General features: G+C 38.5%; 1 long non-coding RNA gene across 3 annotated transcripts in view; it reads left to right on the top strand.

Moving 5' to 3' along the window:
* The window catches only part of LOC141555766 (uncharacterized), a 73,487-nt gene extending 61,089 nt beyond the window's left edge, over nucleotides 1-12,398 (top strand). The window contains exons 3-5 of one of the 3 annotated variants that reach the window (XR_012486332.1): nucleotides 8,430-8,531; nucleotides 9,240-9,320; nucleotides 11,605-12,398. This is a non-coding gene — a long non-coding RNA (uncharacterized LOC141555766). The remainder of the gene's footprint in view (nucleotides 1-8,429; nucleotides 8,532-9,239; nucleotides 9,321-11,604) is intronic. The other 2 variants (XR_012486337.1, XR_012486338.1) reach the window with 2 other exon arrangements.
* The last annotated feature ends 959 nt before the right edge of the window (nucleotides 12,399-13,357 follow it).

Here is a 13,357-nt window from a genome sequence, read left to right as displayed (position 1 = left end):
TCAACCACAGAGAGCTTCAGCCAGCAAAGCTCCTAGGATTGTAAACAGCCAACCCCCAGGAAGCACACCCTGAGCTTCTGTCCAATCTGCAGTTTGTGTGTGCTTTTGGCATGGGAAATGGTGGATCCCTCTGAGAACAACAAAATTCCCCTTTACAAGCTCTGGCAGGACCCTGGCGCCAGCAGCAGCTCACGGCCCCCATGAGCTGAGCCAGGACCTTCGGAAAGGGAGCCAAAGGCCTGTAGGCTCCAAATAAGATGTTCCCCCAAACTGCCTTCTACCAGAGCCCCAAGAGATGAAATTGGGGCCTGTGGGGGCAGGGAGGGCATAACATAAACAGCTATTGTTAAAGCACTAGACTGCTTGCCCACTGTCCCCCAGACATTGCCATGAGCCTTTGGAAAGAACAAGGGACTGTCTAGGAGTAGGAGACTGGGCCTCTGATATTCTGGGTCCCTTGCTCCTTGCTCCTTGCTCCCTGCATCCAAGACTGCTCAAGAAAAAAAAGATCGAACATTAGTAAAATGAACCCTTGTTCCCTCACTCATTAAGACTCAGGTTTTAATCTCACCTCACACTTTTGAAAGAGGCAACTTGGCAGAATAGAAAAATTAGTAGTATTATAATCAGAAGACCTGGGAGTTCCAATTCTCACCCAATTAACTTCTACCTGCTTGAAGTTATTGGACCCTCCTAAAGCCTTAGTTGTAACATCTACTTAATAATATATAATACAGTACTTCACAAAGAGCTTTACAAACATCATCTCATTTTATCTTCACAAAAACCCTGGAAGTCAGCAATCTGTTTTACAGATGAGACATTGAGGCAGGCAGATTAAGTGACTCATCCAACATCACATATCTGAGGCAGGATTTGAATTCAGGTCTTCAAGACTCCAACTTTTATCCTCCATCCTCTTTACTACCTAGCTGCTTTGTATAAGGAAGTAATCTAACTACTGGATCTTTAAGGTCTCTTCCAGCTCAAAATTGATTTGTTTTTAAAAGATCATCAATAAAACATTTTAAAGAAATTTGTAAAGGCAATGGTTCTGTGTGTATGTGTGTGTGTGAGTGTGTGAGTGAGAGCGAGAGGGAAAGAGAGTGTTTGTATGTGTGTGTGTATGTTGACAAAAGCCACCTACAGCCTTTTGACTATATGTGTGTATCTATCTATCTATCTATCTATCTATCTATCTATATGTCTATATGTCTATATATATGTCTATATGTCTATATATCTATATATATGTGTGTGTGTGAATGTGTATATATGAATGTATATATGTGTGTGTATGTATATTGTGTATGTATATATATACATGTTTGTAAAGCTTTATAATTATATATATAATTGTATATAGTAGAAATTAATAATGTCTTACATGATTTTTTTCCTGTTCTTGTGCTATTTGTGATTATTGATAATTGTTGAATTCATAACTAAAAATTTAAAAGACAACTAAGGGGTTTCTGACACTAGATAATAAATGCAGAAAGGGATTTTCATAATGTCAAGGGCCTAATAATGTTAATTTACTCCCAAACCCAATTATGAGTCTCTTTGTATCTCTTGGTCCTCAATCCCCTAGGGTAATTCTTTCCCATAGTTATCCTCATACCTGGAACAGACCATTTTCTCCTTTCTGTTCTTTGATCCAAATGAAAATCCACCTCCTTTGGAAAGCTTTTCCCAATTAACCCATGATTACCTACCTACCACTAGCTATCTCATTCCAACCAGTTGTCCCTAGTATCTGAAATAAGGATTTCAGAAAATCCCTAGTCCAAGAGAAGGGGACTGATTTTGCCAAAGGTCATGGATTTCAATGCCCTTAAGCTGAAATACAAAAAGTAGGTTCTCTCCCTCTGAATCCAGCATTCTTCCCTTTATACCACTTGGCACTCTCCTTAAGCTATACTTTGGTAATGAGCTCTCTCAGTTATTTGTCAAGTGAGATAATGTATGTTAAGCATTTTGAAAACTTTAATAGTGCTATGTCTTATCCTCTTTGTGTTGGGCTGCTTGATCTCTCCTTTAGACTTTAAGTATTTTGAGGGAAGGAATGGAATCTCTCCTTAGCACCAAGGATAGCTACATTATGTTGCTCAAGACACCACCCTAAGGAATATCAAAAATATCAAAGGTTTGAAGGGACCTTAAGATATAAAATATTAGAACTGGAACTTAGAATTTAGAACTTTATAACTATTAGGAAACAGAGAATTCCTCAATTTTTCAGAAGAGAAACTGAGGCCCAAAGAAATGGGACAACTAGGTTGAATAGTAGATAGAACTCAGGACTTGAAGTTAAGAGGACCTGAGTTCAAATCTCACCTTCAGATATTCAATTAGTTATATGCCCTTTAGCAAATCACTTAGTCCTTCTCAGTCCCAGTTTCTTCTCCTCTAAAATAGAGTAATAATAGTACCTACCTGCAGGGGTATTGTGAGGTTCAAATGAGTTAGCATATTCAAAGTACTTTGTAAATCCTAAAGCACTATCTAAATTCTAACAACGATGATGATGATGATGATGAAGAAGAGACTTATCTAAAAAAAATCATACTGTTTAAAGACATTGAAAGACATTTTCTTTTATTTATTATTGGTGTACAAGTATACAATGGCAAGTTAAGGGTGGGTAAGGGGTATGGGCAGATAAAATGATATACTTAAACTCTTAACTAATACTCTTTTTATAGACAAAGATACAGCTGCCTAGGGAAATCCCAGACTCACAAAATATGAAAGCTGAAAGGAAACTGAAAGTTAGGTCATGAAATCATCTCCTTGTACAAATTAAATGATTGCATAAAGACCTAGAATCATCATCTAGTCTAATTCCCTCATTTTACGGATAAGGAAATGTATACCTAAAGAGAAAGTGATTCGACCAAAGTTATTCATGGCAAGTGGTAGAGTTGACATCCAAATTCATGTCTCTTTCTTTTCTTTCAAGGTCCCACTGAAGAGTCTCCAAGTTCCAGGCATTGATAAATCAATCCTGGGAATAATTTTGTATGTAACAAAGTTTGTTTTTTAGTTCTTTGAGTAATCTCTTTTAGGTACATCCATTCTATCTGTCCCTTCTCTTTTCCTTAAGAAGGATGATGACTAGGAAGTCTCTTTGGAAAGAAAATAGGACCCAAAGGGTATCCCCAAGTTAAACCTTCTTAGTGACCAGATTGTACTCAGAATGACTCTGGGTTATTTCCATAAATAAAATATTTCAAAGAAAGGAGTCTCACCACTATCTTGGGGAAATTCATAACAATGTGCTAACTGATTCTAACAATTGTTCCCAAAGAGGAGCTTTTATTATGGAGCAACAGTGTTCACATTGGAATCCTTGTATATCTTCCTATGGGACTGATCTGAAAGGGACTAATTTTAAAAGTGTAGAAAAACCCTTGGTTTGGAGAAAACCCCTCTTCCCTTCTTCTCTTCCCCAGTAAGCTGTTTCTTCCCAATCTATGTCCTATGTCATATTCCCTCTCATACATGCAATGATGAGGAATCCAAGCATTCAATTGCTCAAATTTGTGAGGATATGGTATAATCAGAAATCGAAGAAAGATTAAAATATGGTTTAAGGAGTTTATGTTCTAATGAGTGAAACAGTATCTAAATAACTGTAAATATATACATAGTAAAAGCAAAAGACAGTGTCAGAGGGATAGGAACCAGAGAAACTCTCCTATGAAAGAGAGATCCAAACTGTCTTGGAGGAAGATAAACTTGATGAGGAGGGGAACATTCATTGAATGGAAGCTATCCAAGACAGAGTTATGGAGTTAGGAGTTGGGGTGCAATACATGAGGGATAGCAAATGAGCTCATATAACTGAATTGTAGGATAAGTAGAAGGGATTAAAGCATCATAAATATTGGATTTATAGAAAGGAAGCAAGCAGTGAAGTGCTTCAAATATTGAACAGAGATGTTTGTATTCTATCCTACAGGTAATAGGAAGCACTGGAGTTTTTTAACTAAGAATAAGAAACAATATGGTCATAACTGCACTTTAGGAAAATGACTTTGGCTGCTGAGTAAAGGGTGAATTAGAGAGGGAAGAAACTTGGGACTCATCTTGAGCTCCAAGCCTACAGGCTGCAATCACAGTAGCCCACATGAGTAGGGATGAGGGCCTGTTAGGATGACAGCTGTATGAATAGAGAGAAAGGGGTTTATATGGGAAATGTGAAGGCAGAAACAACAAGATCTAATAAGGGATGGGGTGAATGATTTCCTAAAATGCAAGGACAATCATGTTATCCCTACTCCTGCCCAATAAAGTCTAATAATGCCCTCTTATCTTTTAGTTCAAATATTATTTGGTCATTAGTTTTCAAAGAGGACAAATGACATTAAGGGTGATAGTTTGACTTAGGCATGAATTGGAGTTAAGTGAGATGGAGTTGCACAAAGTTATCAGTCTCATTCTCTCTTCTAGGTCATCAAAGTCCCATGGCAAGACAAAAGTCAGGATGATTAGCAATAGATCAGAGCTTCTTAAACTTTTTCCACTTGACTCCTTTTGCCTGAGAAATTTTTACATGACCTGAGTATTTAGATATATAGTTTTATATATATATATATATATATATATATATAGTTATATATGTACAATTATATATATAGTTAAATATATATAGTTATATATATGCATATATGTAGAGAGATATAGATATATAAATTTATATAGATATATAAAATAGGTATACAAATCAAACATTTACTGATAATAATCATCATTTCACTATCCCTACATTAAATGATGAGACCCCTTGTAGGGTCACAAACCAGTTTAGGAAGGTGGGCAGTAAATGATCTTGGCTTCTAGTTCTCCATGGCATCTGCTTCAGCTTCTTTCATGGCTATTGGAATTGTTCTCATCTGACCATTCTGCCAGGAGAAGCCATCAATACAAAATCCCATTTGTCCTTCAGAGCCATCATAATTCAATTCTCCCTACCTTTGCAATCTTCTTTGCTTTGGAGAAAATCCCTTTTCCCTTCTTTTCCTCCCCAGTAAGCTGTTTCTTCCCTATCTATGTCTTATGTCACATTCCCTCTCATACAAAGTCATTCATAAGTCAATTCTCCCCTGCCTTCGCAATATTCTGCCCCTTACACACTCCCTACTTCTACTTCTCATACTGTTTGATCCAATGACACTGGCCTCTGGTGGTTTCCCAAACAAGGCACTCCATCTATCAGTTTCAGTGCATGACTTTTTCTTCCTTCACATATCAGATAAAATCCCTAACAGGAAGCCTTTCCCAACCCTTGTTAATTCTAGTACCTTCCTTGTACTGATTATTTCCCATTTATCCTATACATATCTTGTTGGTATATAGTGGTTTGCCTGTTATCTCCCCATTGGATTGTGAACTTTTTAAGGGAATGGATTATTTTCTGCCTTTGTATCCCCAGCATTTAGCACAGTGCCTGGCACATAGTAGGTGCTTAATAAAGGCTTGTTGGTTTTTTGATAGTGAAGAGATGATAATAGATAATGAATGGATTCTGATGATGTTTGAGAACTAGAAGGGACCTTGTCCAACTGATCCATTTGACAGATGAGAAAACTAAGATTAGGAAAACTCAAGTCAACAATTTATAAAGTATCAGAGGAGTGAATTTGAACCTAAATCTTTTGATTCCAGTCAATACTCTTTCTATCATGTCATTTGCTTTTCCTTGAAAATGGTGCTCCATTTCCTTTGTGTCTTGGCACTGGCAAAGCCCGCATGCTTGGAATGTGCTGCCTACTCACCTTCCCCAGCTCCCTTCCAGACTCAATTCAGTTTTGACCTTTCACAGAAGTCCTTTCCTAGTCCTTTTTCCCTCTAAGGGAACCTTTCATCTGCTCTGAATGCAGCTTGAAGCTACTTAATTATCTTCAGAATTCCTCTTTCTCAGAATTCAAGGTTCCTGAGGGCCAACTGTTTTTGCCATTCTTAGCATAATAGCCTATTATAATAATTAGTCCATTTTAAGCTTAAGCCCAGTATGGTAGCATGTGTGGTTCCTTATTCTGATGCCTTAGAAATTGATCCAATAATACTGGCGTATATTATGAAACTGGTATGTTAAATAAAAAATTAAGAGTCTAATCATAATCACTCTGTGTGCACAATTGGAAAAATGCCTAATTTTTAAGCAGAGGTTTGGCTTCTTATATTTATCTCTAGCTAATCTTTAGCCTCTCTGTGGTTGAGACAAAAATTCAGGTTATTAGAAATATTTGGGCAAAGAAGTAGACAGGAATATATAATACAGGATCTTCTCACAATCAGATATTAGTACTGAGAGAACAACCTGGGAAAAGTGTCAGATTTTATGTAGCATTTTCCAGGAGAGTATGATTGCTGCCAACAACCTGAGTATTCTTCTCTGAAATATCCATAGGGCTGAATGCCTCCATCTTTCTTTTCTAGGACATAGCTCAATTTTACTTTCATTTTGCAGTGGTCCTACTTCTATAGAAGTCCTCAGGAAGTCCTAATCAGAATAGACTTTCACTAGCATCTCATTGGAATATCTTTGATTCAAAAGTAAAAGTCACCTTGTTTGTACTTTATTCTCATTGCTTGATTCAATTAAGAAATTTTCTTAGCTATCAAGGGTAAATACCAAGAATAATTAATTACAAGACTAATTACTTTGGTAATTACTAAGAGTAATTGTATTTATACTCTTGCATTTAAAAACAGTATCTGGTATACAGTAAGCACTTATAAATACTTGTTAATTGACTGACTGACACCATTCTTTGGAATCTGACCTCACTTCTGCTATTTACCAGTTATGTGTCTTTGGTTAAGTAAAATAACCTCTCTGGACTTGTTTTCCTTCTCTATAAAATGGCCATCAATAGGTCATAGGCCAAGCCCCATTTGGTCATTGTTTGAATCCTGATCCACTCAGCTAGAATGTTAATTACAGCGGTTTCTGCTTTGGCCAGAAATCCAGAGGGTCTTTCCCTCCCAGATTCATTCATTCATTCATTCATTTAGATTTTTTGGACAAAGTGAAAGAGGAGATTCTTTGCCTCAATTCCTGAATGGGTGCTGCCTCAAACTGAGTTTAAAAAGGCAAACTCTTGCATTGTAACCAGAGCCATCTCTAATTGTCTTGATCTAATCTTGCCATTGCACCCAGATGGCTCTCCAGGGGAAATTGAGGCAGGTGATCTTGCCCAGCCCTTCCTCACTCCAATTCACTTGCATATCATGGCATTACCTCCCTGATGTATCATGGTCCTCTTGGAGAATGATGGACAAAAAACAACAACAAAATGGAGATAACAATCTGCCCTACCTCCTCATAGAGTTATTGTCCCCAGAAGAGAACATGGTGAGGAGTTCTGTTAACCAAAAACAGCATAAGAGCACAAATTAATATTCCTAATAATAGTAGCCTCCTTCAAGATAATCTATGGAGAGTACTGTACATCTACACTAATGATTGTTAAGAGTTAAGTGGTAATGGATAAACAGCTGCAAGGAGAGGTTGGATGGCTCCCAAGCCCGGCAGGAACAATGGTTCCAAAGCTAGAGCCAAGTCTCCAGGCTGAGAACAGAAGGGACACGTTCTGGGAGTCTTCTGCACATGTGGTTGGTTTCTGAACAATAATAGCTCTTGTTGACACAGTGATTTACCATTTGCAAAATGCTTTCTCATTCATTAGGCCACTGGTCCTCACACTAATCTTTGGAGATTGTCAGAGACTTTTATTCCCATTTTATAGAGGGAGAAACTGAGGTTCAGAGAAGTGATTCTTTCAGTTATAAGTATGTTCTAGTATTATGTCTCCCAATATTTTTGTATTTATTTTTCTATGCACCCAATGTAGATCAGCAAGGTGGTACAATGGATATAACACTTGGCCTAAAGTCAGGAAGACTTCTCTTTGTGAATTCAAATCCCACCTTAGACAATTACCAGCTGTGTAATTTAGGCAAATCACTTGCCTCAGTTTCCTCATTTGTAAAAATGAGCTAGAAAATAAAATGGCAAGTCACTCAGTATCTCTACTAAGAAAACCCAAAATGGGTTATGAAGAGCTGGACACAAAGTGAACAATAAATACCCATTATATTATTGACTAATGTGTTAATTAAGTTAATAAATCAAGGATTTATTAAGCAGCTACTATAAGCCAGGTATATACTATATACCCCTACTAGATGCAAGGGATACAAAGATGAAATGAGATATATAGTCCTGACCCTCCCCATTCTACTGGGGATATGTCAAATACACATCTTTAAGTATTCACAGGATAAAGACAAGGTAGTTTAGGAAGAGAACAAACTAGTAGTTGAAGACTTTTAGAAAGATATCATATTCAAGTGATTTTTTGTCCTTTTTTTGTTGTTGTTCTTTTGGGTATTTTCGCCTTCCTTTGTATTTCTAGTACCAATCACAATTCCTGGCTTTGCTTACTAAGTGATTATTGACTGCCTAAGGGATGCGTCTGTTGAGTCTTGAAGAACATGAAGGATTCTGTGAAGCAGAGGTAAGAGAACAGTATGTTTCAAGCTGGAGTACAATCAATGCAATCGCATGGAGATGGGAGATGGGAGATGGGAGATGGCTCACCTTGCATGAGGAACAGCAAGAGCTTCAGTTCAGCTGGACTGTTTAGTGCAGAGTGGGGAGCAGTGTATAAACAGGATAAAAAGGAAGGCTGGATCAGGGTGTGATGGGCTTTCAGAGTCACACAGAATTGTGTCTTTTCCATCCTATTGGTACTCTCTGAAGTTCTCTGACTACCTGCCTGTCGTGCAATGGCCTGGGCTTTCAACACCATATCTTGTACATAGTAAATAGATGCTCAGTAAATGATTGTTCAATCACTTGACTCAGGGACCTCACAACTAATTAATGGTGAAGCTGGGACCCAGACTCGGGTCTCTTCACTTGCAATCTGGTATCCTCTCCATCTTTCCACAGTAGCCTCCTTTGAAAGCCAGCAGACACAGAAGCACCTCTAAGCAATAGCGCCATTTCTCTTTCCTGTGTCTGGGATCTGATCTGTGTTCAGGCCTCCTGGCTTTGTATTTGGTTGATACCCATCCTGATCTTGGCATTAGGCAAGCACGTAATACTCTGAGACCATAAAAATAGCTAATAAAGATGATAATAGTAGTAACCAGAATTTCTAAGATTGGAAATACATTTTACAAATAACTCATTTTGTCCTCTCCACAACCCTGAAAAGTAGGTACTATCTTATTCCCATTTTACAGATGAGGAAACTGAGACAGAAAGTGACTTGCTCAGGATCACAAAGTTATTATCTAAGGTTTGACTTGAATTCATGTCTTCTATCTATTCTATCACTTAACTGCTCCTTTGAATTCATGTCTTCTATCTATTCTATCACTTAACTACTCCTTTAAGTCTTCTGCATTTCATAAATCTTATAAGTTATTATCTCTCTCTGGGTCCCAGTTTACTAATATAGGGACTTATTAGATAATTTCCAGGATTTCTTCCAGCTGAAAATCTATTTTCTAAATTCCTTAAACTCTAATATTCTATATGCTAAGGTTCTTTCCATCTCTCACTTTTTGGGAAGCTGGGGGCTGGGTGATGAAGTGAGAATTAAATGACTCGTTCAGGGTCATATAGCTAGTAAATGTTGTGTCTAAGGTCACATTTGAATTTAGGTCTTCCTGAGCTTGACGCTTTCTCCTGCACTGCCTAACTGACCCCTGCTCTCATATTCTATTGTTTAGGTGCCCTTTCAGCTCAGACATTTCCTATTTCAAGGTCTTTTCAGTTCTAACATTCCATAATCTAAGTTTCCTTCCAGTCCTAATATTTCATATTCTGTGGCCAAGTAACACTTGAGATATGTTTAAAGAGAGAAGAGGAATCAATTTCCTTAGGTTAGAGGATGCTGAATTGGACCTTTACCCCTCTGATAGGTTCAGGATCCCCCTTTTTTTAACCATCAATACAATTAGCCCAAACAATCTATATCTAGGGATCTGGGCACCTGGACTATGTTTTCATAAGTGTTGTGGACTATTTCTTAGTGGGCACAGGAAAGGGTCACTCGTGTGGAGCTAATGATAAAACCCAAGGAAGAATTTCCTAAGAGTTTGACCATCTCGCCATCACTGTCTTGACTATAAATAAGATGCACGTGGTGGCTATATAAGAATACAACTCCCTTGAGGGTGCTGGGGCATAGCTGCTTGGGAGCTGGAATTTTCCCTGCTGTGTCTCCACCCAGGAACATCTGACTCAAAGGGATCTGTCATTAGAGCTCCCTGCTGGCAGCAGATGAATCACAGATGGCCAAGGGATACTGAAGGAGACAAGGTCTTTGAAGCTGGCATCTTAATTCTCCTAGCAACGTCCTCAGAGGCAGACTCTATGTCACCTACAGGCAGCAAGACAATATGAATATACAACCATTCCAGATGAGTTTGGTCTGCCTTTTTTGGGGTGTTTCTATGACCACGAGGGTGGACATGCTGAGGTGGGGTTGGTTTTGACTAAGGACTGCATTTGGATCCTAAGTCAACTATCTATTAACTCTGTGACCCTCACCATTCCCCAACCTCAGTTTTCTCACTTACAAAATTATGATAACATTGGCTATCTTTCTTAGATGGCTGTTATATGAGATAGGATAACTAGCTATACATTGAGCTAGGGAATCAGATGGAACTGGAACCTAGAGACCATTACCCTTTCTACCATGGCTGCCTTTTATCTTGAAATCTGGGGGAAAGTGGGGGAGGAAGAAAGGGAAAGTCCTTGGTTGCCAAGAGGCAGAGTGAAAGCAGTTCTTAGATAATGGTAGAGGGGAATCATAGGATTTTAGAGTTGGAAGGATCTTTAGAAAAAGAATTAGAACTTCAAGATTAATGTAGTTCAATTCTTTCATCTTATAAATGAAGAAATTGGAGGTGGAGGGATTAAATGGTTTGTCCACAACATAGCTGCTATTATTATTATTATTATTATTTTTTTTTTTTATTATTGTTGTTGTTGTTATTATTATTATTGCTATTATTATTATTATCATGATTATTTACTTGGGTCAATGACCAGCTTCATTGGAAGGTCTTTTCAAGGCTCCTCAGCTGCTAGAGCCTTCTCCTTTAAGATTCCTACTCCTATCTCTTAGGTATTGACATTTTTACATATTGTCTATCCTGTTAGGATGTAAGATCCTTGAGGACAGAGACTATTTCTGACTTCCTTTGTTTCCTTAGTATCTAATCATTAATCACATAATAAATACTTATTGGCTAATAGACAATAATAACCCTCAATATGTCCTGTTCCCAGCTCCACTATATTCAGAGGTTATTACTCTATTTCACACTCCCCATGCCCATTTCCTTTCCTCCACACCAATGTCAGGATAGACCATCCGTTTCCCCTTCCTGAGCCTGTGTTTCTTCATCTGTAAAGAAGTCCCTTCCAGCACTTAAACCTATTAGCCTATGAAATCTGCTAATCTTCACCTCCTCGCCAATGTAAATATTATTCTAGTATCATTTGTTCTTATGGGTGCCATTAAAACCTACTGACTGATCAGAGTTCTGTGATTTCCTTTCTTTCAGCCATACAGAATCACCAAGTAGCAGAACTGGACCCCCAGTAGTCATATACAGAGAAATCCAAAAAGGAATTCTCACCAGGAGTCCTATCACCGAGTGATTGTCCAGCCACTTCAGGAAAACCTCCAGGGAAGAACAACAATTGTCCCTCAAAGTAGCCCTTTGGTCCATTTCTAGTTGCTTAGAAAGTCCTTTGATGCTAATCTTAAATTCTCTTCCTGGTGGCTTCTTCCCAATGTTCCTGGTTCTGCTTTCTGGAGTCAGAGAGAACAGAAGACAGAAGTTCAATCCCTCTCCAACATGAGGGCCCTCAGATATCTGAAGATAGTTCTTATTCTCTCCTTCCCCAGACTAAATATTCCTCCTTCTGTCAACTTATCATGGGTCATGAACTCTGGGGTACCATCTTGATTGTCTTCTTCTTTGCAATTCTAGCATCTAATGTAACTCCTCTCACATAATAAATACTGACTGGTTAATAGGCAATGATAAGTCTCAGTATGTCCCATTCCCAGCTCTCACACAGTCATAGGTTATCACTCTACTCCACACTCCCCATGCCCGTACATACACTCTTTAAAATGAAACATCCCAAACTGGATTTCGTTCTTTGGATGTGCCCTAATGAGGGGAGAAGATAGGGGACTATCACCTCCTTTCTCTTGAAGTCATGTTTCTTTTTTTGAAGCCCTAAATGATATTAGCTTTTTTGGGCAGTTTATAAATTGCCCACTTCAAAAAGTTAAAAATCTTCTGGTTCTATGAACAGCTTTCAACACAGAGCCTTGTGGATCACAACCAACCTAGTGCACCTTTAAAGGATTCATTACCTCTGCTGCATCTTTAGGGAGGCTCGCTTGCACAAAGTCATTTAATTTCTTTGTGATTTGTATATTGTTTCTCTGAAACTTGTATCAGATGATCTTTCTCCTTTGCTTAGAAATGTGTTAAGTTCTCAGACCAGGTGTAGTTCAGTCATTTTCAGTCATGTCTGACTCTTCATGACCCCATTTAGGGTTTCCTTGGCAAAGATACTGGACTGGCTTGCCACTTACCTGCAGCTCATTTTACAGATGAGGAAACTGAGGCAGATACTTGCCCAATGTCACACAACTAGCAAGTGTTTGAGGCTTTGAACTCATGATGAGTTTTCCCAACTCTAGGTTCGGCCACTCTATCTACTGCGCCACCTAGTTGCCAAGTAACGTATTTTTACATTAATCTGATTTTGATCTTCCCTAGAATTATCTGAGCATGTTGTAATCTATTGTCAAGAGAGAAATCTTCTGGTTGGGGGGCTGATGTACCAAGACTAGGGACTTCTGAGTGGACCTTAGTATGTAATGCTACTATAAATAATCGTGATAGCAGAAATCAATCCACTCATCAGCCAGCACTTATTAAGCACCTACTAAGTGGGAGATACTGTGCAAAGCAATATACCTTTCCTGACCACAAAGACAGATGTGACCCAGACCCTCTTCTCAAAGAGCATGTGATCTAATGGGAAGAAAGAAGAACCATGCATAAATAATTCTGGTAGGAAGGAGAATGAGGTAAGTGCCAAGTCAGGTCCAGGAAATGAATTACAAAACATTTGGGAAGGGAAAGATCATGTTCTTTGTTTTTAATCAGCCCACTGACTTCATTGGTATATGGAACTCTCAGAGAGAAAACTCCCTCCACAGAGAAGCATCTGCTTTGTAATTAGTGGTCATAGAGAGGTGCCCTGGGCACTTAACCCATCCCGCAGCCA

Source organism: Sminthopsis crassicaudata, chromosome 1 (genome assembly GCF_048593235.1).
Source record: "Sminthopsis crassicaudata isolate SCR6 chromosome 1, ASM4859323v1, whole genome shotgun sequence".
Lineage (NCBI taxonomy): Eukaryota > Metazoa > Chordata > Mammalia > Dasyuromorphia > Dasyuridae > Sminthopsis > Sminthopsis crassicaudata.
Note: the sequence above shows the minus strand (reverse complement) of the source record. Positions and strands in the feature narration are given on the sequence as shown.